Below are 23,170 nucleotides of genomic sequence, written 5' to 3'. Positions count from 1 at the left end.
ACAGAAGCCTCGTTGTGTTGCAGAGCAACACCACAGCCTTGGAGCACCGTTCCCCTGGGTCTGCACTGGTGCTTCAAAGGCCCAGGAGCTCTGACTCTTTGATGTATGACCAACTACTAAGCGCTGATTTTTTGTTAACTCAACTCTGGATGCAATGAAGATAGGAACAAACCGGCTTTTTTATCAAACACCTCCAGGATAAACTAACAACCTGGTGAGCTCAAAGCTACTGCATGAGCGTATGAGCAGGACCAGAGTAAACACTCAGCCCAGGAGCTCAACTGGGAAATGAGTCATATTGCCAAAGCCAGAGCGAAGCCTCCTGAGGCTGTGCTGGCCGGGGGTGCAAGCAGGCTTGGGGGGAGATGTGGCTCTCACCAGAACCTGGGCAGGGCTGCCAGGGCCAAGCAGGTCTGCTTCCCCGGGGACTCCTGGGTCAAGGCAGGCTAACTAGAGGGGAAGGGGCTTTGCTTCCTTCCCGGATGCTGTAACTGGACACATCTGTGGGGCAGAGTGGCGTAAACACAGCCTGCCCACAGTATCTCTTGGGGAGCTCCATGCTCCTCCAGGCGGCCAGGTACCTTTGGTCAGGGTCAGTACTCCCTGGAGGAAGGCAACTGGGGTGGGGAGAATCAAGCTCCGGAGATCAAAAGATTTAGCAAAAGATTGCTCAGATGGCCTCTCCTGTCCTCCCTGAAGTGCATCATCCTTCTGAAAAGGAGCCTGCCCGCTGAAGAAAGGGAGGAAGCACAGAGAAAGAGTCGCTTCACGCCTGCAGGGCAGTGGGACTGACTGTTAAGAACCTCACAGGGGGAAATCCACCTGCCTGAGCCCCCCAGGGCTGCCACAGTAAAGAACTGGTGGAAGCATAGTCTTCTAGTCGGGAAAGCTGATGCATTTCCCAGACCAGCTGCCGGCCAGCTTGATCCTGGGAGGCTGGTGCCAGGCCCCTCTCCTTGGCTGGCAGACACCTTCTTCTTCCTTAGTCCAGTAGAAAATTGAACACAGAAACAGGGAAATCACAGAGAACGGAATCGCTGCACCTAACTATGCAAAGTGGCACTCCATGCCAAGAGCAGCTTTACACCAAAATACCCTTTTTCCTCTGGTCATGTTAACAAAGATCTGACAATGCAAGCTGGACCAGCATTTGAGGAAGATTCCTTTATACATATCCAGTGGGAGTATAAATTGAAATAACTTTTATGTTGGACAATTTGGTAAGATGTATCAAAATTACAATTATATAAAACCTTTGACTCAGACTTTTCCCTTCCAGAAATGTGAGCTAGCTCAGCCCTGCACCTGCGCCGTGTGAAATGTACAAGGTCATTTGTTGCAACATCATGCACTTTAGCAAAAGATTGGACATAATGTAGAGGTGAATCAACAGAGCTGCTGCCATGGAAACTTTACAGCTCTTAGTAGAAATGACCCGCTCTCCGCTCTCCGGGCACCGATAACCAACAAGCTCAGATATGCATTATTTGGGAAGAGTGCAGGCTAAGCCAATGCTGATGCGTGCTATCATTGGATAAGTTAATGTTTATGAATGCTATCACTTGTGATAAAGTGTAGGCCCAAGATTTCTGAATATTTCAGAGCACATATACTGAAATATGCTAATCTTGAAAGAATATAACAAAAATAACTCAGAGACCATGAGACAGAACCAACAAAAGACGATACGCCTCCCTACCTTGCATTTTAAACCTTGCCAAGAGCTCCAATAAAGAAGCATGAGTGACAAAGTGTTCTATTTGTTCACAGGTAGGTACATGGATAATCTGCTCTATTATAATCTGTACTTTTATGCTTATTTAAAAACTTTTATGCTTATTTAAAACAATTCATAATTAAAATTTAAAAATACAAATTCACATGTCTTTTCTCCTACTAATTTTCTAAATAAAAGATGCCCACACATCCTCTGACTGTTACATCTATTTTACTCTGCACCTTCTTAACCATAAGGAAAAGAAACGCTATGCAAACCAACTTTAGTAAAACAGGGAACTCTTGGTCTCAGACTTCTGGAAAGTCCTGAAAGCTGCCTTCAAGTGTGTTTGGTTCTAGAGGCCCGGATGATGCTGGTCCCTCCTCCTCTGGCTGTTTCCACCTGCAACGGCTTCATTCTTGGGCTGTACCCAACCTCTGCCTGTGGTGAAGATGGGCCTGGCAGCTCCGGGCAGGCAGCCTGAAGATTTACTTGGAGCAGCAGAGTACAACTCTTTCCCAGAAGCTTGCAAAAAATACTTGGACCCCCCTAACCAGCAACCACCCTGTCTAGTCCCTGCAAGTTTGAAAGACCAAGTGCCAGCAAGGCCAGTGTTGGGTGGGGCTCATGGCGGCCTCTTCCCTGACGCAGAGATGGCGCCTGCGGAGTCAGTAAGGACACTGAGATCCCATCGCCTAAGGGAGAGGAGGCGGGTGAGACGGTGGCAGGGGTCCATGGGGCTCTCTCGTTCTCGGGAAGAAGGGTGCATAAGGAGATGGGCTGAACGTGCTCTCACCAGGGGTCCAGGGGGAATTAGTGCCCACGGTGCTTTGGCAGGCAAGCCGTTGAATTTATCTCCTATTTCCCACTCGGCCACCTCTGAGGCCTTTCTTTCTTTTAATTAAGGTAATGATTTTTCCAAGACTCTGTCAGATACCTTATAGATTGCTCCACATTCTGGGATGAGGATGTTCCCAGTGGGACATGCAGTCCTGTATCCTTGGATTCCCCTCAGCCAACGATGAGGACTAATGCTTTGACTAACTTTAGCTTCAATGTTTTTTCAACAAGAACACACCACAGGTGATGTTGCTTGCTTCCTTCTGGTTTCCATGAGGACTCGTGACGCGGGACGGCTCCATAGACAGACATTGGCTAAGGGTGTGGCCTCGGGACTTCTCTGAGTACATGTTACTGTCCCTTTTGCAAACACAGGGAAGCCACCAGTAGCCCTCCTCAGTGAGCTCCTCCCTGATGATTGAAACCCTTGCTGATGAGGAGTGGTTGTGGGGTCATGTCAGAGGTGTCTAATGGCGGTGCTCTGCCTTTCTCCTGGCCACAGGGTCTATCAGCACACAGGGCAGAGCAGCATCCTCTGCCCACCTGGAGGGGCAAGGCCTCTGGAGCATCCCCGTCAGAACTGCCCCTTGGGTGAAAGGGTCACTCTGTCCTCCTGGCAACCTGACCTGCACAGCCCTCTTCTCCCACTTGCTGTGGGCTTCCTAGTCGGTGTTTTCTCTGCTTTGTTTATATTTTAGTATTATTATGGGCTCACATGCTTTATCTTCCATATTTCACAATAAAAACCATGTTGGGTTTCTTGCTTTTTTAGGGGGGGATGGTAGGATTATCCAATTAGCCAATCGCATTGCCTTTGACATAGCGTTGCATGCTTTTGAGCCCTGTCCCTTTTAGTGGAAAAAGTACTTGGAAACCAAGCCTGGACTTGTGTGATACTGACTCTGTGGGGTCATGCCTTCCACAGGCTCTTGGTGACAGTGTGTGCCAGTTTGCATGTGTACATGTGTGTATGTGTGCGTGTGTTTACCCCTGTGTGCACACACTTTAAATCATGACTTTTTATTACTATCTCCAATTCAAATCTATCAAGGCACAGTTTATTTTCTTACCCTTTTTGATGTAATATGTATACACATTTGTATATATTTGCACCAACATTAAACTGTTATTTATTCTAAAAGATGCATTAGATGGTGTCAAAATTATGATACTCAATTTACTGCTAACAATAAAGCCTCGGAGAGAATTTTAAGATTTCTCTGTAGCTCTTTTATCCTTTGTACGTAACCACCAAGGATTCGTCAGGTTGCCATTTTCAAAGATTTCTTGGAATAATTCTTCCCTGTGTTATTATGTTACCACTTTGATATAAAATTAGGTCCATTTGTTCCAGCTTGTTTTCAGTTTGGGGGTTTGATACTTCTTCCCTTTGAAATTTATATTTTTGAATACATAAAGTGTAGGCTTCAGACATCCACGATTCTAACTTTGACACCGTCCCCCCGGGGTTCTCTTTTCCCTTTAGTTTCCAGGCTTCTAAAATTGGCCCATTACACCTTCCTTACGTACAGAGGGATTTCTTATGGGCGCTTAGCATTTATTGTGTATGTAGGGAGTATAAAAGCTTTTCCATAAATGTGACTTTTGAAACATCACATTCCTGAGAAGTTCCTGAGCACCGCAATCTGGAAACTCCGTAGACGCTCCTGGCAACCCAGGCGCTCAGGCGGGTGAGCAGACACCCCCACGCGGCTTCCGGCCACCACAGAGGCCTGACTCACATGCGTCATGCAGGAAGGGGAGCAGGGCCTTGGGTAAATTCCTGGCCTTCGGCGCTACGCTGACCCTGTGCCCCACTCCAGTCCTTCTCAGGACCTGTCACTCACTCATGAAGTCAGAGTGAACGGGCTTCAGCCCGTGAAGAACAGCTGGCGACTCTCAAGTAACACAGCAAGAGCGGGCGTGCCTTGATCTAACATTCAAAGAGCAAATCTTAATAATCCTATGTTTACCTGATAAAACCAGGAAGAGCAGGAAGACAGGGATGTTGTAGCAGATGACACCCTGGGTCAGGGGAAGGAGGTGCAGGGGCAGCGGGGCGGGCATGTTGGCTGTGGAAGGTGCAGCTCCCTGGCCTGGCGGTGGAGCCGGTGAGCTCAGCTCGTGACCCACCACTGGGACGCATGCTGGGCACGGTGCTCTTTTCTCTATGTTATATTCACAGTGACAGCAAAGTTACCAAAATGAGAGGAAAGAGACCAGGTCAGGGTTGGTGTCAGACGTCTTTCAAGGCAAAAATCTCCACCAAAGGGAAGTCCCGGAAGACCAAGGGAGACCCAAAGCCACACCCAAAGTGGCAGAGGAGCAGCAATGGAAGGTCAGCTCCCCTTACGTTCCGGGGAGAAATTCTGGTGTGGAATCTGCTGGAATATGCTAGAGATTAATCCAGTTAGAATCCCTTGTGCTGAGGGAGGTTAGACAGGTAGGCAGGAAGATGACAGATAGAAGACGTCAGAACAATAGGTGACAGGTGGATAGAAAGATGATAGATAAATCAATTGACTTGATTCAGTGATTGATTTTAAACATGGTGTTGCACACCTGTAATCCCAGCTATGGGGGGCTGAGGCAGGAGGATGGCAAGTTCAAGGCCAGCCTCAGCAATGTAGTGAGACCCTGACTCAAAACAAAAAATAAAAAGGGCTGAGGATGTAGCTCAGTGGCACAGCACTCCTTGGTTCAATTCCCAGTACTCATAAAAGACCAAATAGTGTCAACAACAAGACATCTTTGTTAAAAAGTTTTAAAGAAGGTTTATCAGATGAACAGTTTGTTAAATGAGCAGGATAAGCACCTGTAATCCCACCGTCGGGGATGATCACGGGCGCCATGGCACGGGCTCTCTCTCCATGTCCATTTCAGGCTGTTCATCTATGTGAGCACAATGAGAAGTGTTCAAAAAATGCCGTTTCCCTTCCTGCCTTCATCACAGGAAATCGCTTGTATGATCTAGTTTGGAACCTGTGATTCTGATCCAATGTACAATACACTCTAATATACAAGAGAAGTTCTCTTTGTTTTTTATTCTGAAACTCTGACATTATGGAACTCAATAGCAGAGCTGTTGGCATGGTGCATATAATCATTGTCATCTAACACTTATTGAGCACCCACTGAAGAGAAGCCGGTGCCCTAGACGCCGTTGAGTGGTGTTTAAGAGGAAGAGGCAGCCCCGGCGGCCTGCAGGAAGGACCTGTGGGTGGAAAGAAGCAGCTCCGCTCCCCCTGAGGAGTCGAGCTTCCTGGGGACGCATCTGCATATATTCTTTGTGCCATGCTTATTTAAGAAGCAAGGGAAAAGAGATTAAAGGAAAAAAAGGAATAAAAAAGCCAATCCCTCCCAGTTTAGGGGAACCCAGTAGGCAGCACAGTTCTCTTCTCCTCTGCCTCTCTCCTGGGCTTTCCCTCTGGTCTGTGGGAGCCTGGAACTGGTAGCACCCCTGCTGGTGTCTTCCGAGCTCCGACTGGTGAACCCTAACTGCCCTCCACTTGCCCCCAGTCCTCCCGCAGGAAGCTGGGGCTCCTGGGGCCCAGAAGCACAGTTCTCCTCCCTCCTGGACCTGCTGCGTCACCAACCTTCCCAGCCTGATCTTCAGGAAAACCTGGCACTTTGCCCGCCCTGCCACCTGTCCTGAGTCAAGCTGCGTGGCCATCGTGCCCCCTCCGCCTCTGGCTCCTCCTCGCCCCACACTCCCTCACTCGCTGACTCAGCCCTCCACGGGGCACCGAACACCCTGCACGCATCAGGTCTTTGTTGTTCTGCAACGCTCACGGCGTTACCTTGAACACAAGGCCCTGTCACGCTGTATCCAAGATCAAAGACCTTTTTACCCCTCAGTACCTCTAGGACAACGTTGAAATCAACAAGAGAGGAGCCCCTCCTGGCCTGCCCCGATTCAGACTAGCAGCCCCTCCTGGATGCAAATCCCACGACCAGGAGGCCTTGAATCCCCTTGCACCCCATTTCATTCCATGTCTCCATGACTTTATTTATTAGCCTGAAATAGTCTCCTGTTTTCATTTCTGTTACGGCAAACTTCCATTTATCTTCAAAGTCTAAGCAGAGTGCATCCTTAGCTTCCCGTCCTTCCTACAAACCTAACCACGCGTATTTCTGTTGCCATCCCGCGCAGAACCTGAGCTGCGGTCACCTGGCGTGACGCTCACCTGTCAACACATCCGTGAGCGTTTTGGATCGTCCGGTGGCGTGCTCTGCTCCAGGCCCTGGGGATCAGAGGGGAGCAAGTTGCGCACGAGTCTGTGGATCCCACATTCCAGAGGTGGGCCACAGAGCAGAATCGAGAAACGCTCGGGTCACTTCAGGGCTGGAACAGGAGATGATAACTGGAAGGGTGCCGGGGGGGGGGGGGGGGGGGGGGGCGTCCTGGCTCTCGGACGACAGGTGATAACAGATCTGAGTTATGAGAAGGAGCCAGGCCTGTCGAGAGGCACTGACGCTCCAGGGAAAGGACCCGTGTCTCAAGGATCTGCGTGGGGAGCAGCCCAGCGGGGTTCCCTGCGAGGAACGCAGGAGCATCTAGACCACGAAGAGCAGGCGCCAAGGCGGGGGCTCAGGGCGACACCACAGCCCCTCTTCTGGGGCTTCCGGCAGAGCTTCTGCGGTCGCCGCTGACAGCAGCGCATCTGCCACTCGCCCCAAGCTGCTCCACTTCACACAAGGCCCACCCCGCCTGGCCCAGCACCCCTTGTCGTCCATGACTGGTGTCACGCATGTCCTTTCACCAGCTCGAAGCCCTCGAGGCTGGGCTACTGCCTTTGCTTCTGTCAAGTTGGCAACCCCAAGAACCGATGTCCCTCCTGCGGACCTTCACTTTGACCATTTCTGGGGCTTCCATTTCTTTCTGTGGAGTCAGATTTCTGAAGCCCCCGCCCCCTGGTCTGAAGAACCTCCTGGCACACTTATTTTCCAGCAAAGTAGCCGAGAGTACATTCTCTGTCTTTTGGTTGTTGTTTGTTTGAAAAACAAAGCAATTTTCTTTATTATTATTATACTCAGTGTCAAATTCTGTATTGACAAAGATTTTTCCAGATTTCTAAAGATTTCTCTCTTGTCTTCTGACTTGAGTAGTTTCTGATGAAGGATCCCGTTTTCTATCTATTTGTCCTTTGTCTACATGAGGTGTCTCTCTCCTTTGGGGAGAAACCCTTCAGGGTTTTCTATTTACCTCAGGTCTCCGGCAGTTTGAATAGGACATGTCTAGGTGTTTTTCATGTTTTTCAAATGTTTTCCTTTGTGGAATGGACCGTGGGTGTTTTCTGGACTTCTTGGATCTGTGATTCTGCATCCCTAATTATTTTTGGAAGGCTGCCAATCATAGCCTCTTCGAGGTATATCATGCACATTCTTACTTCCCTCCTGGGACTCAATTTACTCCCCTTATGTCTTTTGATCTTGCCCCACATCTCTGGGCTGCTCTGTCTGATTGGTTTTCATCTCTGAATTTCTGTGCAGGCAATTTCTATTGACCTTCTAAATTTACTGACTTTTCCCCCAGATGCGTATTGAGTCTGCTGGGAGTCCACCCAGGGTGTTCTTTATCTCTGTTACCCTGATTTTTACTTCCAATCTCCCTCCAGAAATAACCCATATGTTCCCGCCTGCTGTTTCTCTTTTCCAATAAAGGTTTTGACATATTAATCATGATTATTTAAACCTCTGTTAATGCCATTTCCAACACCTGAGCCGTCCCTGACCATGTCCCTGACCATGTCTCTGGGTCATTCCTGCTATTCAGCAGGGTTTCTGCCTGTGTAGCTTTCGGTTCATACCTGTGCCCTGGTGACCTGTGACTGTCGAGTGGGGGACGGGAGACCCACTCCAATGGCTCTCCTGTCTGCGTGTGGGCTCACCCCTCTGCCTGGCGGTGGGTGGGACTAAGTGGCTGTGGGTCTCGTTGCCATGGCTACCAGCTTCCGTCACTCTGGCACCCCTGTGCTGCAGGTGGGCTGGTGTGCTGGAGTCTTCTCAGTGGTTCTACTCTACCCTAGGCTTTGTGACTTCCCTGGGTGCCCCTGCCTTGGGAACGGTCTCCCCATGATCCTGCCCTGCCCTGGGTGGCCTGCTGGGCTCCTTTGTGTATGCTGGTCCGGATGGGGCAGACCCTGCTGTCCTGGTGCACCCTTTGTCTTAGAAAGGCCTGGCATGCTGAGTATCTAGGGACTTTCTCCTAGATACTGGGTCCTAGCACTAGGGGACCTGTGTGTTCACTGGGCCAGCACAGAACTGAGTCTGACCACTCTCCTCTCGCACAGGCACTGTGGTGACCCGAGTCCCTGCTCCATGGGCCCCACTTGCACATCTGCAGGCCTGCTCCTTCTTTCTCTCCTCCTCAAGCATCATTTCTGTGAAGGAGCCGTCCTTCAGTGGAAACTCCTAAGCTGGCATGTGCTCATCTGTGCTTCTGGTACTCAAAGTGCATGTTTGTGACTTTCACCTTCGTGAAATGTGAGTTCCGTGGAAGAATAGCCTTAGCTACTCGTACTGTGTCTCCGTACCCAGCACTTCCCAGGGGCTCAATACATCAGGGACAACAGGACTGATGAACAGAGGTGTTGACCATCGTTAAGTGAATAAACCTTCAGGCTGCTCATCTGAAAGCACCCTGTTTGTATCTGCCCGACTGAGGATCAGCTCAAGGGCCCTCCACCACCCACAGTGGGCACTGAGGGGCCACATTTGCAAACCCAAGTGCACATCTCTGTCCAGCGGTGTGACTGGCAGGGCTCATTTGCCAGATAGCAGATACCCAGTCTCTCAGCTGTGCCAAAGCAGAAGCCAGCAAGCTGCATAAAAAGAATCAGAAAGTGAAGACTTTGGGTTTTGTGTGCAATGCGGCCTTGCTGTTGGGACTATTCCACTTGGCAGCATAGCACAAAATCTGTCTGACAACACGCAAAAGAACCTCATGGCTATGTGCCAATAAAGCTTTATTTACAAGCAGACGTGAAGCCTTATCTGGCCTAGGCTGTAGTTTGCTGATCACTGATCCATGGCAGTATTGTTGGCTCCTTAGGCACTCTCTCAGAAGCCCATGGTTCCTGCGTCCATCACACAACTTGCCTTTCAACCCAGACTATTCCAAATACACATCTGCGACTTGGTGCAAATAAGTTCAGCGGTGTTTGCATGACACATCAGATGAGCAGAAACTTCACTTCCCTTTTTAATAAACGCAGTTTGTTGAGCTTGTACTGCCCACCAGGCATCGTAAGGGATAGATTGCATGCCCAGTGCCCTTTATCCTCATTCCTATGTGGCAGCGAAGGAGTCAGTCACTCAGGGGTGGTGCGGTCACCTGTGGCACTCACTGTGGGTGCCCCAGGTGCCACCGCCGTGCTTGCTTGATTTGTCTCCGGTTTTCTCTGGCAGCTCGTCCTCAGCACAAGCTACATGAGTCCTGCCACATCTGACCGAAGAGGACGTTCAGGCACGTGGACAGTTCTCTGCTGTTCCCAGCAGATGCGCCTCTGAAGCCACCTCCCCGGCTGTCAGTGCTTTTCCCACCCTTCTGCCCCCTGGACCCCAGGGGAAAGCACTGTGTGTGACACTGGCCTCAAGGATGTCCATTCAAGGAGTGGCTCTTGTCGTTACATGAGATGGGCCTCGTCAGCTCAACCAACTTTGGAACAGAGCCCCGTAGCCACTGCTTCAGCGTAGCGTAGATCTGGTCAGCCTCGCACACGGGAGACCAGGCGAGGAGCTTCTTTTCTCACTAGAGGGGAACACGCAGGTGAGCATGTCAGGTTTCTGGGTGGACCACATGGGAAAGAGAGTACTGGTTCCATGGAGGGCCTAGATTACAGTGGGCCCGGTGGGCAGATGTCACCAGAAGGGACCGCCTCTCTCATCGTCATCACCATGAATCCACCACCCTTATCGTCATCACCATGAATTCCCGAGAAATCAATTTCTGCACTGTTGAGCACCAGTTGTATGCATGATAACATTATGGTTGCCAGATGTTCAAGGGAATTCAAGGTGACCACCCAGGACGTCCTAGAGAGCTTGCCACAGGTGCACGGAGTGAGGGTCTAGACTGCTCCAGGTCCCCCTCCTCAGGAGAGATCCTGGTATTCAATCAGGACATGACTTCCACTGCAGAGAAAGGTCCCCATCAAATCAATGTCTCTGGCAAGAGGAAAGCAGGCTATGTCTATGACCAATTCCCCAGTGCTCCCCTACAAAGCGAGGGGTGTCCTGAGAGGTGGTAGGACAAGCCCTCTTACCTGAGCAGACCATACTTTGCTTTTCCAGTCTTCCACGGCCCTGTGTCCCGCACTGCACACACTGTTTGCAGGTGCTGGAACTGTAAACCCAGGGCTGCTCTCCCTGAGCCGGGCAGAATCCAAGGAAGTAGCCACCAAAGTTTCGGAGTCTAGGGCCAGAAGGAGCGCTGCAGGAGGGCTTCCTCGGGATGGAAATGAGGAGGCAGGACTCACCCTGCCGTGGAGGAGGGAGGCGGGGCAGCAGGGGCAGCCATGGACGCAGTTTGCTGTCCCCAAGGCCCATGTCACCCGAGGGGCTGCATAGGAGGTGTCTGGACATTCTGGGAGACAGAATCACTTTCCTCTGATTGGAGTTTTGAGAAATCAATTTCTGTGCTGCACACAGACCCCTTGGGAGTTTACTCCATCCCCCAACCCACCAGTCTTCAGAAATGCTTCTTGTACTAATGAGCTAGCGGTAACCCCGACGTGACTTTTGGGGTCAGCTTGGAAGGCAGGTGGAGGAACGTGGGGTCTGACGGGAGCTCAGTCACGAGGCACACCTGGCAGCCTGCTGTCCATGCTGACCCCCCAGCCAGACCTGCACGATTACGAGCTTCCTGCTGTGTTGGAATTGGTCCCTAAACAGTTCTGAAGCGTGCCTCACGCTCATCTTCCTGTCCTAAATTGGAAGCAGGATTTGAAGAAGCATATTAACCAGAAAAAGAAAAAAAAAAAAACATTCTCAAGCAGACGTGGTTTGAGGGCTGAGTACCTAGTGTTTCCAAGACCATTGAATAAATATTTATCACATGCGGTTCTGCGCTGTTCTCGGGGTTTTCTCTAACGGTTCTCTTTCCACTCAGCCAAGGCACTGGCGCAGGCCTGGAGTCCCAGCTGCTCTGTTGTCAGAAGCAGGGGGATGGCAGGTTCACAGCCAGCCTCCCCAATTTAGCAAGAACCCGTCTCAAACCAGCGGACCATCATTCCCTCTCACTGCTTATGTGAGAAATGTGAACAGACAAGAATCTATTTCCTGGTGTCGATGGATGGAATAGGATCCTGCCACTTCCTGTGGTATGAAGACTTGAAATCCCTGGTCTTTGTTTCAGGAGGTTTCCTGTCTGGCAGAAAGAGGGCCGTGCCTGGAAGAACGGGTCCCAGATCCCAGAGGTGCCCGTCCACAGGCCCGGCGAGGACGTGGAGGGTCCTCCTCCACTGCGTCTGAGGCTTTGCCTGGGAGGGAGGGGTCACCTGGGACGCAGGTGCTCTGCTCAGTAGGTGACATTCATGGAAGGTGGCTTAGCTGGGTCCCCCAAGGTTCTTCCTTTACACTCAGTGACTGGGCCAGACGGGAGTTCATTCCAACTACTGCCACTGAAAGATGAATTTGCATTCTCAACAGTAAAACACACCCTCACCTCCTGGGCCTCAAGTCTAGTTTCTGGGGTCGGTGAGGCCCTTCGCTGGCGGCTGGTGCACGTGTGGTCCCGGGTCCCTTTCACTGAGGCCTGAGCTGTGCTGACGCCCCAAGTCCTGCTCCAGTCCACGGCAGGGCCAGGCCAGTGTGTTCCGTGGCTCAGGGGTTGTCTGAAGCCACCTTGCTTCCTGCTCCCGGGTGCCCTGCAACGTAGCTCCTGGAGGCCGTTTCTCCCTGAGCTCCGCCGTCTCTCATCAGGCAGCCCCATGTTGATCACCGACACTCGTGAATCACCATGGAAGCCTGGAGCTGCCAGGGCAGCATCCCTGTCAATTACACAGGTGAACGCTGAGAAAAAGGCCCCATTCCTCCAGGCCCAGGGACCACAGCACCTCCAGCGTTTGTCCTTGAGCCTCCTGTGACTTCAGAGGATCCTTCACAGAACCCCTGGCTCCTGGGGAGCGAGGCTATCCCAAAATTAAAAAAAAAAATCCTGGCTTCTTGCATCTCCAGGTGCTCTTCTCTTAGTCTGCCCTGTGGCCTGAAGGGGTGAGATTTGTCACTGGACTGAACCTAATGGCTAGCTAACTGAAGCTTTGGAAGTCAAATAATGCGCCTGTCTCTCAGCCAGGAAGATACAGAGTGGGGATGGAGCCCGGGACCACGGGCGGCAAACCCCACCCTTGAATCCTGGGAAATCCTATCCTATGGCCACAAACACTCCTAACGATGTTCTGGAAAAGTTCTTCCCACCTCTGCTCAACCGCTGTGCTCTGGAGGTATCTCCAATGCACGCCTTTGCTGCGTGAGTAAAGTTTTGATCATTCTCCTGGTGCCCCTCAGACCACTGGTTCCTTAGGATGGTCAGAGGTTCGACTGCATTTGGACACTCTCCAATTAACAAGGTTCACTGGCTGTCCTACACAGGGCTCCCCAGAGCCCTTCGCCTGCCAGTGTGACTCCTCAGGAAGCAGCTGTGCTCCTCAGAATTGGCCGGTGCGTCCCTGTGGGACTGCTGTTGTTTGTGAGTGTCTGGTGGGGCCAGAGTAGACTACGCTTTGGGAAATGCTGAAAAGGAAAGAATGACTCTCACGAGTCATGCTCTCAGGTCCCAGGGAATAGAATTGGTGGACGCCAGTTGCTCCTAGGGTTATGGAGGGATGGCTTCTTACATATGGATGGAGTAGTGCACATATGTTTGTCTTAAATCCTAAAACAACTTATCTTGGTGGATTCTGTTTTCTTCACAAAAGAGGAAACAAGTTTCAGAAGTTGCTCTCGCTAAATGCCATCCCGCCCACAGGCGCCAGAGTTGGGGCTGGCACCCACTCTGTCCCCAGAGCTGGCCGCCCGCCCTTCATCAGGGCCTCTCTTGTGGCTGCCCCTGGTCAGCGGTGGGTGACCCTCGCCTGGGTGGAGCTCAGGTGGGGACACTCGGGGCAGCAGTGATCCTGTTCACCCCTCTGCGTGCCTATGGACCAGAGCTGCCATGGCTGAGTATTGATTTGGGGGGTTACAGATGAATTTTAGTGAGTAGGTGAATTTACAAACGTAGAATCCGTGAATAATGAGGATCGATTGTAATTCACTACCTCTTGTCTTCAAGCAGCTTCATTATCCAGCAAAACAATATTTATGCACCTGGGCCCAACTCTAACTTAATTTGCTCCAGTTACGAGAGAGCCAGTATTGAGTGGGAAGGTAGTGCCATTGATTTGAGTGAGAGATATTCTAATTTTTTCTAAGTCCTCCAAAAGTCACACTTGTTTATTCACACGCATATTTTTAAAGTGTGTAAAAGAAACACACATTTATGAAAAGGAAGATACCAAAGAGCACGTGTCCTGTTGCACGGCAATTACTAAATGAAATTAATAGTTACTTAGTTTGGTGAAAATAGAAGTTTATACAACTTAAAAACATTCTGGGGAAACGTAGCCGGCTCTTTGTCCCACTATTGAAGACTTTTGAACTATCGACCATTGAAACCCTTCAATTATTATTGACTCTGGAAACCTTTCAACCTCTGACTACAGGGTCCCTGAGGTCCTGCCCGGCGGAAGCCACTGCCTCACCAGACGGGAGCGGGGGAGCCTGCGGACCCCCTGGGAGTCCCCTCGCCTTCTCACGTTTTCTCCACCAAGAGAAAGCTGGCCACACACTCGTGCTATTTACCAGGAAAGGCTGAGGAACGTTCAGGGGACAGAAGGGCAAGATAAAGGCCTGAGAGAGGAAAGGAGGAGAAGGCTGAGTCCTGAGGCTGTCCGCCTGGGCGTGTCCCCTCCCAGCTGGAGAGACGTTCAGGTCCCAGGTCCACCTCAGGCCTGCTGGTCGACCCTGGTTGTGCCATGGTCCCTCAGGTTCCGCACGCATGGTGGGGATCAGCAGGCGTACTGCTGTGGGGACGGCAGGCGCGAGCCCTGCGCCTCCCTGGTGAACGATGCAGCCTGGCCCCACGAGCTGCCATCCTCCAGGTCGACCAGAGAGCGATTTGTCGACAGCGAGAACGGCTGTCGGGATTGCAGAGAAACCGTCTTAACGAAGCGCTTCTTTTATGAGAGACTTCCGCAGGTGTGGACCGTCCACACCCTGGGTCTCCACTGCTGGTGGCCAAGTCATGCCCTGGTCCTGAGTCCCTGCTGCTCAGCAGATGCTCTGGAAGATGCAGAGGTCCAGGCCCTACCCAAGAGCTGGGTGCCAGGATCCAGGGCTGACGCCGGGCCCTGGTGTTTCTGAGGTCTCCCTAGTGGTTCTGGTGTGTCCCAGAGCTGGGAGTCGCTGGCTTCGGGAGGAAGGGGATTCAGGACCTCTGAAAGGAGCCTGCCATCCGAAACCTTCAGCGGGCGAGGGCCTTTGTGACCCTGCGGTGTCTGGCAGAGTGCTGGGTGAGAAAGGCGAGCAGAAGGCACCGTGTGCACAGACGGCCGCCTCTCCACTGCTCTGCACACAGGGCGTGCACACCAGGATCGTGTGTGTGTGGGCGTGCACACCAGGAGCGTGTGTGTGCACCCCAGGAGCGTGTGTGTGTGTGTGTGTGCGCGTGGGTGTGCACACCAGGAGCGTGTGTGTGGGTGTGCGGTCCCCATGCCCACCTCAGAGCTTCCTCCTCAGGACGCAGGCACAAGCTGCCTATGCTCTCTGCACTGGGCCACCCTGGCATGGAAATGTTCATGAAAGATGGATTCCAGTAAAGCACTTTTTAGAACTCTGTTATGCATTCTTAATTTTAAGATGCATGCATATTTAATTTTCTCTTCACTTGGAACGTATTTACAACAATAAGAAGAAGAAAGCTGCTCAGAGGACAGAGAAAATAAGACCGATGGGCAGGAAACACGGCCAGGAGGGCGTGGCCCCTGCTCATCACTAAGGATTCTGTGTCTTTGCCAGGACAGGACGGGGGCCTGTGTCCTCAGGTCACAGGCCGCACCTCCAACACTGGGCACGTGCCCTGCACTCCAGCAGCTACATCAGTGCCTACAGCCCCCTCGTGTCCAGGCTGAGACAGACACGGAGCCCGGGTCCCCTGGACAGTGTGGCGCCTGCTCACCTTCCTTTGCTTTCTCTGCACCTAACCAGTCCACCCACCACAAGCCACCATCACATCAGCCTGGAGGAAGACCCACGTACACCCTCGGTGGGCTCTGCTCCCTGGTGCCAGGCCAAGCCATTGCAGGGTCCCTGCAACGTGGGTCCACAGTTTGGGTTGTCCCTGAGGCACCCATGACCGCTGTTGTGTGATTGGTGATGATTCTCACCCCCAGAGCTGGCTGCCTTGCCTGGTCTCTGTGACCGCCCCACCCGGCCACCCTGTGACTTGCCTCTGCTGGCCTCTGAAGGGGCCACCTTCCTCTGCCCTCTTCCCGAACCAGCGCTTTCCCTCCCTGCTCCCTCCCTCCTCGCTCCCTCCCTCCTCTCTCCTCGCTCCCTCCCTCTTCTCTCCATCTCTCCTTTCTCTCCATCTTTCTCTTAATCATCCTCTCGGGCTAGACTCTCCCCCCTTCAGAAGACACTGGGAAATTCAAGTTTTCACAAAGAGAAGAGGAGGGCTCATCCCAGGAAGCTCTGCAGGTTACTCCAGAAACCCCTAGGCTGCCCAGACTGGGGGGGCACTGGAGCCAGCAGGGCACAGGATAGCAGCATGGCCAGAGCTCAGGTGAAGTCCAGGTGGGCAGGTGGGCCACAGATCAGATACTCCCCATCAGGCATCTCCAGGGCCGTATGGGGCCAGGCGCTCCCTGCGAGTTGGCTATGGGCCCTGGTTAGAGACATTGTCCCCTCCACCCTGCTGCCCCCTGTTCCCAAGACGCCTACACAGCTTCAGGTGGTGTGACAGGGCCAAGTGCGTAAAAACCGAGTAGAAATCCAGCCAGCGGGTGTGAGGAGCCCACCTCACTCTCTGTGGTAGACAGGAGAATCCACACAGAAGCACGCTTTCAGGAGAAGGGTCCTCGGTCCATGGCAGTCACCGTGAGGCAGCCCTGGGGACCGAGGCTGGGAGCTGTGCGGGGAAAGGCCTTGGCTCACCTGTTGCAGGTGAGCACTTCAGGGCTGTTCCCGCTCAGTGAGACTCTAGGGTCCCCAGGGGAAGCTTTGGAAGAGTCGATGTGATGAACCCCGGTGCACAGCGACCGTCTCTCCCAGGCGTGAACACTTGCGTGTCCGGCAGTGTCGTCAACAGACAGATCGCCCAGCAGGCCTGGCTCTCCCGCTTGCTCATCTGAGTCCTCCAAAGGCAACCACCGCCCAGATTCCCAGCGCTACACACCAGCCCTGGAACTCCATGAAAAGAGACCCGTGCGGTGCTCAAGTCCCGTGTCTGGGTTGACTGTCGGTCCTGCTGCTAGCTGAGTCTGTGGTGGGAACACAGGGTCATCTGTCTCCCTCCCGATGGACGTCTCCAGGGCCCCCCCATCCTGGCCACGCTGAGGAGGACAGCTTTGAACAGGGATTTTGGGGATCCTTCTGTGCCTGCCTTCGGGGTACAGACCTAGAGGGCGGGGGCGTGGGGACCGTCTGCGTCAAACCTGGTAGATGGACTACTTTTCCAAAGCAGCTGTGAGGCTTCACGTCCTTGCCAGGCGTGTGACAGCTCAGCCCCTCACATCCCGGAGGAGACATTGTGTCCCACTGCAGCCTCTGTGAGGCTAAGGGCAGCCTGGCCCCAGCACACGATTCCCGTCTAGTAACACCACTGCTGACCCCGTGTGTTGCCGAAGTGAGCAGACTCTTGGGGCAGGGACCTCTCCGCCATTTTGCTGATTTCAACGTGGTGACTGGTGGTGGCTCTTTGCGTGCTTTCACCTGTGACCGGCTCCCGCTGCTGAGCCTCTGCAGCTCTCCCTGTCCCTCTCCTCTGGGGTCTCCACGGGCAGGTCCGCAGTGGCGATGAAGTCACGTTTACCTTTATTTCCTTCGTATCCGGGGTGCCTGTGTGCGTGTGTACTCTGTGTGCTCTGCGTGGGTCTGTGTTTGTATCTGTGTGTGTGCTGGGGTGTATGTTTGTGTGTGTTTATGGTCTACATGTTTGTGTTGGTACCTTTGTGTGTGTGTGTCTGTGTGTAGTTTTTATGTTCTGTCTAAAATCCTCTTGACTACCCTAAGGCTGTGCAATGCTCTCTTTCACTGTCTTTTTTCTGGGCTTGTTTTTATTTTTATATTCACATCTACAATCAGGTGGAATTGATTTTTTGTACACGGGTGGACAGTGGAGATCTGATTTAAAGTTGAATTTATTCAGGTCTGATATGCACCCAGTGAAAACTCACTTGGCCAACACATGCACTCACACAATCATAACCAGCATGAGACATTTAGAATATTCCTGTCACCCTTGGAGCTTCGGTGGGTACCCGGCAGTTGCCCCATCCCCTGAGCCCAGCCCGCCCTCGCCTGACTGCTGGGGCTTCCTCGGGGGAGCCGGGCAGCCTGCAGCATTTTGAGACCAGACTCTTCGACTTCGTGGAGGAATGCTGGGATGTACTCGGTAGTGAGGAGAATTCCTTTGTATGGACACAGGACGCCTAGTTTATCCACGTGCGGGCGGTAGTGTTTGGGAGGTTTGCAGAAGACTCTAAAGGAAAACGTTATAAAATGGCCATGAGCCAGCCTTTGTGTGGCTAGGAGCTCTGAGCATTCCTGAGTAAACTCCTGGCAGAGGGTTGCTGGATTTTATATGCTGCACTGTGTGTTTTACAAAAGCTGCCAGCCCGTCTCCCAGGCTTCTCTACTGTTTCACTTCCTAGCGGTGCAGGAAGCTCTGGGGACTCTGCGTCTTGGCATCTCCGGTATTTTTTTCCCATGTGGTGGGTGGTGGTGGCTCTTGCTGTGGCTTTGCTGTGGCCTTAACCTGCTTTCTCTAACGACTCATGGAGGTCAGCGTCCAGACCTTTCTTTGGTGCACAGTCTGTACAAACGTTTCTTCAGTTCCTCGCTGGATGTTTCAAGCTGTGGCACTCGCCTGCCTGGTCTGGAGATGTGCATGTCCTCAGAGGGACGCGGCAAGCATCCTGCCAGTCTGTGACTTGTCCCTCCACTTTGTCCTTCATTTTGGTGAGGTCTGGCCCACTGAAGTTTTTGTTTATGGTTTGTGCTTTTGGGTTTTAAGAACTCGGCCTACCAAATTTCAAAAGGACCCCCATCCTTGCCTCAGCACTTGCGGCTCGGGGTTCTCGTCCAAGTCTGTGCTCAGTCCAGGGCAGCGCCCCCTGAGCTGTAGGGCGCAGGGCAGGTCCCCCAACACCGACGTCCGGTGTTGGGCACTGATTGTTGAAGCCCTTGCTGTTCTTTCTCCATTGAGTTGCTGGTGTCTTTACTGAAAATCAATTGACCATATCTAAGTTCCCCTTTTGGCTCTATTTTTGCCTGGTGCTATATACTATCTTTATCTAGAATTTTTACTAAGATGGATTTTACTTACCGTGGAACCAACCCATTTAAAGTGTGTTGTTTGGCATCTTTTAACATATTCACATCAGCACGACCTAATTTTACAGCATCTTTATTCTGACAAAAAGAAATCCCATCCTTAGTGACGGCTTCCCGCTCTGTCAATCACTGATCTGTCCCTGTCTGTGCAGCCGCCCGCTCTGGCCTGGCCCCTGAGTGAGTCGGCCTTGGTGTCTGGCTGCTCCCGCTCAGCACACTGTGCTCAGGAGTCACCTTTCCTGGCGTGTGATTAGCCTTGCTCCCTTTACGACTGGAGAAGGCTGTCTGGTCATTGAATGTGAGACTTGTGTTGCTTTCTCTCGTGGCTCTGAGTGTAATGCTGCTGGGAACACTTACACCCAAGGCTCGGTGTGAACACGTCTTGTTCGCCTGGGTAAGCACCCAGAAGAATTGTTGGTCCTCAGGAAATTATGCGCTTAGTGTTTTGAGGGTGCCAGCTTCGCAAAGTACAAACCATGTTGTACATTTCCATTGCAGCCCACACAGGTCTGGATTTTTCCACATCCTCACCCACACTTGAAATTGGCTCCTTTTTTGGTTACACCCACCCCAGAGGTGGGTTTGATTTGCTCTCTGCTCCTGACTGATGAAGGATACAAATTTTTGTGTGCTGGTCTTTTGTGTGTCTTCTTTGGTGAAGTCTCTGTTCAAATCCGTGGTACTTCACGAACTGGGTTATTTGCCTTCTTCTTGTTGTGATGTACAGAGTTCTTTATATATTTTGAATAGGTTCACTGTTGAGTACTTGACATGGGAATATATTCTCCCAGTCCCTGCATTTCTCTTGATTGATGGCGTCCTTGAAGCAAAAGTGTTTTAATTTCGATCCAGTTCAATGCGTCTGGTCTTCCGGTATCGTGATTTTTGCTTTGGTGTCAGATTGAAGAACTCATCGCCTAACTCAGTGTCATGAGGACGAGCACCTGCCTTCTCTCAGGAGATTCCCAAGGGTGACTCTTTCCTTTACCTCTGACTTACTTGGAGTTGACTTCATGCACAGGGAGGCAGGGTGCCCAGCGCTCTCTTCGCTGCGTGGACGCCGGTGGTCCCAGCACTGTTTATTGATGAGACCACTTTCCTCCATTGGATATTTTTGGTTCTCTTGTCAAAAATCTATTAACCATAATTGTGAAGATTTATTTTTAGACTCCCAGCTCCGTTTCACTGATCTATACGTCTATCATTATAATATGTTAATTGCTGTAACTTTGTACTAAGTTTTGGAATTGAGACGCATGCGTCCTCCTCCAACTCTGTTCTTCTTTGTTGAGACGTTCTAATGATTATGGCTCAGTTCCTCGCGCTTGCTAAGTGCCTGCTCTTAACTTCTATACAAAAACAACCAGAGCAACGCAGCAGCCAGGATATCCATAGGGAGAGTGCAGAGTCTCCAGATGAGCTGGAGGTTGCGGCCACCTAAAGGCTGTGGTCTTTCGACCACGATTTGACATGTCACCTGGTTTCTTTGGACCCTCTGTAACTCCATCTGATGTTGCTTTGTGATTGTGAGTCTAAAAGCTTGCACGTATTTGGTATTTGGTATTGACTATTTTGGAGACGTTGTGGATGGGATTTCTTTCTTACCTTCATTTTCAGATTCTTCGTTGCTATGGTAGAGAAGTGTCGTTGATTTCAGCATATTGTCGGGCCACACTGCTGAACCTGTCTGTTCATTCTAATAGTGTGTGTGGGGGTGAATCTGGTCCCTCCTCCTTCTCATAAAGTCATTCCTTGGGGCCCCCCGATAATTTCATCCAATGCTAAAATCCCCAAGGTCCTCCTCTGAACCCCGGTCAGTGCAGTCTCCACCCTCCTGACCCCTCACATGGGGAATGAACGTGGAGGCCTGAACTCGTGAAGGACCCTCTCCAGCCACACCCAGAGGCCGTCCCTACTCACAAGGGACGCTGCTCCCTTTGAAGGACTGATCCTTCTAAATGTGAGGCAGCGTTCACCAATGACGCCTTTGACCTGAACTGTTCTTTGATGGGAGAGTTTTTGAATGGATTTTCCTTGTGTATGTTGAAAATGTGCATGATGTCTTGATCCATGTATCGAGTGACCTGTCCAGGGATTGTTCTGTCCAGGGAACTAAAACACCCACCTCCGCCTGTAGTTACCCTTTTATTTTTGGTTGAGGACCTCAGATCTACTCTCTTAGCTGATCTCTAGTACGTGTTACAATATTAACTTGTCATTATGCTGCACACCAAATTTTAAGTATTAATGTAAAATCTGCTTATTTTTAGAGGTATTTAGATCACATGCTTCTTTATAAGTCAGCTTCTATAATTTGTATATTTTAGGAATGGTCCGTTTAACCTGAGTTATCTAATTTTTGGCACACAACTGTTCTTGGCATTTCTAATTGTCATTCTTGTTTAATATTGGTAATGATATCTGCCCCCCTTAAATTCCAGATTTTAGCAATTTTTTATCTAATCTCTTTTTCTTGTTCAGTGCAGTGAAATATCTGCCAATGTTATAGATTTTTTTCAAGTGATCAATGTCTGGTTTATCTATTTTCTGTATTACTGCTCTGCATTTAACTTGTGCATTATCCTTTTCATTATTTCCTTCTTTCTGTTTGCATTGGGTTTAATCCTCTCTACCTTACAATCTCCTTCTAGTGAAAGTTCACCCTATTATTTTAAGATGTTTCTTCCTTTTAAAAATAGGTACTTAAGGTTATAAATTTCCCCTAGCCCTGCTCGTTTGGATGCCGAGTCTGCTCATTCATCTTAGAGAATTTCTGATTCTTCTCAGAACTCATGCAACCCGCGGTCACCTAGGCGAGTGCAGCTTGCTTTCCATACGGTCCCTGCGTCTGAGATTTCCCCAGTTGTCCTCTGTTGCTGATTTCTACTGTAATTCCATTGTAGTTAGAGACGTTCGGTGGACCATTTCGGCCTTTCAAGTGTGATGACCTGCTTTATGATCCAGCATGTGGCTTGTCTTCAAGAATGTCCCATTGCCCCCGGGTGGGTGCCCTATCCCAAGGCGTTGGGTGGAGCCTCTACAGACACCCATTCGGTGCGGTTGGTAGGGAAGTGTGCTGAAGCCTCAGTCTGTTCCTCCATCTTCAGTCTTGTGTTACCCGTGACTGAAAGTGGAAATGGATTCTTCAAAGGTCATTGCTGCAATGTCTATTTTTCCTTTCGCTCTCTCCGGTTTTACGTTATGTGTTCTGGGCGGTGTTGCTAGGTGTCAATCTATTTATAATTGTTGTGTCTTCCTTATGGATTGATGTTATTGTCATTATAAATACTCTTTTTCCCTCCAGTATATATGCTTTTCTTAAAGTGGATTTCAACTTTAAGATATTAATCAAGATTCATTAAGAAACTTAAGGTATTAATTAAAATATCAAGATACTAATTAAGATATTAACAATATCTTAACTCCAGTTTCTTTTAGTTACATCTGAAACCAAGTGTAATCTTCCACTCTGCATTCAGACTGCTTGTGTCTCTGAACCTCAAACCTCTCCCCTTTTGACAGTGTGTAGCTGGGTCACATGTTTTATCCCTTCTCCCGATCTCTACCTGCTTATGAAGGTGCTTAATTGACTCACATATAAAGTAGTTTTGGAAAGGAGGATTTATGTTTTCTCTCCTGCCATCTGCTTTCTGTTTCTCTTTTCTTCCTCGATTTTGTGATTCCTGCCCTTTGTGTTACAGTCTGCTAAGCAGAAATGTGAGTGGCAATCTGTCCTGAAGTGTCTCCATTGTGTGAGAAGGAGTCATCCTAGAATCACATACTGCAAACCTAACAGAAGAAAAATATAAAGTCTGGATATTCTCTTACCTTAAAGAAGTGAAAGCATTATTTTACAATTTTTCTGAAAATATCATAAAGGTATCAATGCATCAATCCACATATTCATGAAACAATTTCACAGTACAGAAATAATTACAGACCATAGAAAAAAATAGAAAACTCCAGGATTCATTTTTAAAATCTCACATGAACTTGATATGTAAACCTACAAGGATTATA

Source organism: Sciurus carolinensis, chromosome 2 (assembly GCF_902686445.1).
Source record: "Sciurus carolinensis chromosome 2, mSciCar1.2, whole genome shotgun sequence".
Taxonomy (NCBI): Eukaryota; Metazoa; Chordata; class Mammalia; order Rodentia; family Sciuridae; genus Sciurus; species Sciurus carolinensis.
This window is presented reverse-complemented; position numbering follows the sequence as displayed.